At 39.2% G+C, this 5,494-nt stretch overlaps 1 long non-coding RNA gene across 1 annotated transcript; it reads right to left on the bottom strand.

Annotated features, from left to right (window-relative positions):
- Positions 1-324: 324 nt before the first annotated feature.
- Positions 325-1,710, bottom strand: LOC133718207 (uncharacterized). Its single transcript, XR_009850146.1, has 2 exons — positions 1,108-1,710; positions 325-1,011 (listed from the first exon to the last, which is right to left on the bottom strand). It is a non-coding gene; the product is annotated as an uncharacterized LOC133718207 (long non-coding RNA).
- Between the last annotated feature and the right edge of the window lie 3,784 nt (positions 1,711-5,494).

The raw sequence follows: 5,494 nt of genomic DNA on the forward strand, positions 1-5,494 counted from the left end.
GCAGCATGCCGGCAGCCTATCGACAGCAGTAGCTGTTGCATGACTGTTCTTCAGACGACGGGCGACTTTAGAAACTGTTGTGTGATTGCAATTCAGAGGTCGCTTTATTTTATGCCCGTTGTGTGATTTTCATTCAGACGACAGTTTTTTAAAGTATCCATTATCTATTTTACATTCAGACGACAATTTTTATTTTTGGGTCATTGTGACTATTGTGCACATACGACAGTTTTTTATGGTTATTGTTATCCTAATAGAATGATTCAATGCATTGTATATGCTGGAACTGAAATAAAAAATGATCAAAGTGGTAGCTGATCAATATATAGAAGAAATTGTTATAATCCAAATCATGCAACAAGTAGATTGTGCAAAGTAATCTTTCATCCACAAAAGGAGTGCATCTAATACTACTCTCCTAGCAATACACATCCAGAAATTTACTTAAGGAGTCTAGCTTGGCAAGCTTTGCCGCTCTCATGGCATCATTGGAGTCTAGCTTTGCAAGCTTCCAAGCACTAATACGAATAGGCCTTTTAGGAGCTTTTTGATGTCTTTCTGTAGTTCTAGCTGCATCTGGATCAATAGTCTAGCTTTGCAAGCTTTGCTGCTCACTCGAGACTACCCACACCTACTGTATACAAGACAAAGATAAATCATTTAGTTCAGCATTTTAGAGTCTTTGATTTACTAAAGCATTTAAGTGGAAAAACCAATCAAATAACTTTTTACAGAAACATACTGACAAGTACATGTAAAAAACACAAGATCATAACACAAAAGAAACTATGAAGCGAACTTGCTGCATTAACTCATTATTATCTCTAGCATATGCCTACCCACTGAAATAAGATTTTTGTCACCAACCTCTGTGTCTTGTGGTATATTTGCCTTGAGCTTTGCTATTGCAACAACCTGAGAAAGTCCACCAATAGCATTAACTAAATCCCTTGAAGCTGCATCTTTACCTGCCCAAACTCTCCCTTGTGCAACTTCCTCCATTTTATCTATCTGGCAACGTAACAAAAGGGATATATTTAAATTCCAGGTAGAACAGAGCGAAAAGAAAGTGACTAAAACTAGAATGAAGATTCAATTGGAACATACAGTCATTGATTTGGAAGAAGCTGCCTTGTCCCGAAATTGCTTATTATACGAATTCTGTGCAGACTTAGCAAAGAGTTCAGCTTCCTCTAGTCTGAATTAGGAAGGAAAAAGAGAATTAATAACTCTATCTCTTTGCAGGATTACAAAAGAGATCACACAAAACAGAGTATGCAACAAGACAATGTACTTAAAGGGTTGTTGTTCAGCAGCACGAACCTCTGCAAATTCCCCCTTGATATGATTTCCTTGTCGAAGCCAATCTTCTTATACAGTTTTCCCAGGTTAAACTTACCTACAAATAGAAAACTATATGACAACTGACCACTTACAGAATTTAAAGGTCTTATCTGAATACCAAATGAAAGGGTATATGAAGACTTTTAATGGCTAACAGATAAAAAAGATCACACGAGTATTACAAATATCTATTATGCATTTAGATGTGTCTGTCCCTGTGCTTTTACCAAGGTAAATATACGTCACGTTGATAATATCCAATCAACTTCCTCTTTTAATAGTCCTACCCCTACCAACTTTGTTTTTTTTTTTTTTCTCCAAGTCAATTATATAAAATATATTTAAATTCACCTGTGACAACTCCAATGGAACCAGTTAATTAAGGTTAAATTTTCTGCAACAATGGCATCTGCTGCCACGTCAGACATTGATGCGATGTCCAGTTTTGATGCAGCCAAAAGTTTGATTTCCCTCCACATCGTGAAATCATGAAGTCATGAGGGTAACCAGACATAGACAAATCGACAATTCTTCAGTCCAACAGTTTTTGACAACATATAAGCAAATTATATAATTTAGGATCACATATGTTATGATAATATATACTAGCACTTACAAATCAAAAGCAAGGGCATCACCACCAGGGCATGTCAAGCAAGAGAATCAATATTACTTAAATGCTTCCTGTATATCATCACATAAAGAGGGGGAAAAAAAAACTTTCAAGAACAACCACTCCCCTGATGACTTTCACATCAAATTTCAACAACTGAACAACATAATCATATCAGATTAGCCAAAAACCAAATCTCAAAGCACCTCTTGTAGAAGAAATTATGTCCAGCCAGTTCCCATATATGTTATCGAGCAATGCTGTCAGCATCTTACAATTTTCTTCGGACATGGTCGTAGCGCAAGTTGCTCACCAGCACTTTCGTATTTACTAATCCTCTCCACTTGTGGCTCAACTCCAGTTTTCTGAAGAACACCTGGAAAACAAAATCTCATGCAAACCTCAGTTAGTAAGTGATTTCAGTCATCAGTATCCAGACAAAACCTTAACATTCATATTTCGAAAGTTAATATATAAATGAGGAGAAGAATACCAGAGAAACTAACCTGTTACAAACGATGCCTGAACACTGGTGGATATTGCAAGACCCTCCCCTTCACTGCCAATATTTCTTGGCCATACCTGGAAAGCAACTCAAGGCTCTCATCGGAGACCACCATTCTCTTGAGCCTAATACCCATTGAATTTCTTGACAGAATCACAACTAAAAACCCAAATTAACTTCAATGTTCCAAAAATAGACTGCAAACGTAAACCAAAAGGCAGAAAATACCAAACTAGCAGCAAGGAATCCAGTGCTAAGCAGAAGGAGTAGCTAAAATTTCTATCGAAACCTTCGTAGTTACGTTCCTGGCCCCAATTTTGACATTTTTTCCTTCAATCCCAAATCCACATCTCCAATGTTAGAATCCAATACTGAAACCACAAAATTCAAATCCCAGTTACCCATAGCTGAATTTCATAATACAATAACTTACCAAAAAGTGGTCTCAACCTTAATCGCAATCAAAATCCTGAAGCCTCTCGAAAAACGACGCAAATCCTAACCCTAATTAATCGAACTCCGATTTTGAAGCCCAGGAAGTCTGATGTCTTCTCTCTCCGATTCAACTCTAGGTTTGCTTTCAAAATTGGTAAGCCCTGAACCCTCTGTACTTGCTTTCAAAGTTGTAACCACCGACGAAAGAAACAACCACCATCGCCGAAAGATCTGAAGAACGCTAGAGGCTACCCAGTTGGTTTTCTTCCCTTCGCTATTTCCCAGATCGAATAACCTAGCTAGAGGGAGAGATGGTTTTGGTCGGGGTTTGTCGAAGAGAAAGAGCTTTGATTGGGGTTTGTCGAAGAAGAGAGAGGGTTTGGGAGAGTGAGGTTTTGGTTTTGGAGAGACGCTGTTGAGAGAGTAAGGAGCTTTGCGTTTTGGTTTTGAGTCTCTGTCGAGAGAGTGGGGAGGGCTTTGGGTTTGTCATTACGTTTTTGCTCAAGTGTAGGGTTTCAAGCCCGACCTATATCAATTTCGACAAGTCCTATCAATTTGGACAAGGACTCACACAACGGGATTTTATAAAAATGTGGTCTGAATGCAGTCATTTTAATTTGGGGTTTGTCTCCTATCAATTCGACTTCCCTCTTAGGGGAGTTGAAAAAAAATGGTGATGGAAAATCTCCCTCCCTTCTGTCAAACATATTAGTTAGACCACAGTTTTATTATTTCTCGTTGTATGATCAATACATGTTGGGGGAAAATTTGGAGTTTGAGATGGGTTTCGGCACCACTTACATGGTGGGAAACTTGCCGCTCAATTTTTTAAGCGTCACACAACGGTTTTTTTCTTAAACGCCGTCTGAACTAATTCACAAGTCCATATGAGACGACAAATTTTGTAAAAACGACGTCTGATAAAATAAAAATCAATCAGACGACAGAAAATTATGATGCGTCGTGTGAGAGGCGTCGTCTGATTGAATTTTTGTAGTAGTGATTACCCACAAATCATAAAGAAGGGTTTTGTCGGAGATGATATGGAACGACAGACTTCTCCTCCAAAAATCATAAAGGTTGGGAACCAGAAAAGTTCTGGTGCATCGATCGGAAGGTGAATTTGATTTTACTAAGCGGAGGGAATTGAAAGCTGGGGTTATACTGAAAATGGAAAAGGACGAATTTTTTTCCTCCTGATCTTATCTTACTTTCATCAAGCTATGATGAAGCACTTTGCTATGTAGAGACCACCAACCTTGATGGGAAAACTAATTTGAAAATAAAACAATCTCTGGAAGCAACTTCTAATCTTCAATGCAGGGTCGGTTGTTGTTTGGAGGAGAAAGAGAAATAAACTGAATGGTTCTGTCGTGGGTTGGAGGAGAAAGAGACGGAACATAAAAAGACCCAAAAAAAAAAAGAATTTGACTTGAGGGTATTTTAGGAAATGAAAATAGATGTAAGATAAAATATTATTAAAATTGTAGGAGGGTGTGTGGTTTGCAATTTTGGGTGTGCAAATTTCACCCCCCCCCCCCCTTAATATAAACTTACTTATATATTAGCGATCGAAGATGTTAACATGAGAAAATTACCAATAATATGTTATCAGAAGCTCAGCTTATTCCTTTAAAATCTTCACATACTTCACTTGTTTGGTATTGTTCAGGCTACTCATTTCAATCATGTCTCATATTGTCACATCTTTAAACGTACAGACAAGCTTATAGTCATGTACGTCTCTTAACAAAATATTTTGCTGAGACGTTAATTTCAAGCATTTTGATCCCTTAATTATGAATTTCATATGCAAAAGAACACTAGTCCAGTCAAGTCTTGCCTGTGCACCACATGTCACTTTCAGAGCCGGAGACCATGGCCTTCGTTGTTCTTCAACCAACATACGTGCAGGGGCGTAGCTAGGATTCGACAATGGGGTGAGTTAAATTTATTGTGGCAATTTTTTGGGCGAAGGCCAAATTTTTTTTTTTTTTGACCTGCATAATATCAATGAATCTCATCAATCGATTCAACCCATTCCCAATTATCAATGAATCTCAGGCGGACTGAAACTCTGAAAAGGGGGGGTGGCTCGGTGGCTGGAGCCTGGAACTCTGGAAGGTGGAATCAAAATTGATCTGAAGTTCTGAACGGGGAGATGAGGAGAGTGAGAGTAGGAGGTGGCTCAGTGGACTGAAACTCTGAGATTGGAGGTGGCTCCCGGCTCCGTGGCTCGCAGCGATTGGAGGTGGCTCCGTGGCTGGAGCCTAGAAGCTAGAACTCTGGAAGAGTGGAAGGCGGAACCAATCTGAAGTTCTGAACGGGGAGACGGGGTTGGTGTTTGAGACAGCAGCAACCCAACAACTCTTCGAAGCATTAGTATTTTTTTTATTTTTTTATTTAGGCTATACCCATACTTGACGCATTTTGGGCGAAATTCTCCCTTGGGCTATAGCCCAAGTAGCCCTGTGAGTGGCTACGCCCCTGCATACGTGTAACTAGCCTTGGCTCATGTCATCAGTGCCATGTTCATATTTTGGTGTGATAGAAGCTGAGAGAGTGTCACAACCCGTGGTTGCTAACACAGTTGCAAA

Source organism: Rosa rugosa, chromosome 6 (assembly GCF_958449725.1).
Source record: "Rosa rugosa chromosome 6, drRosRugo1.1, whole genome shotgun sequence".
Classification (NCBI taxonomy): domain Eukaryota; kingdom Viridiplantae; phylum Streptophyta; class Magnoliopsida; order Rosales; family Rosaceae; genus Rosa; species Rosa rugosa.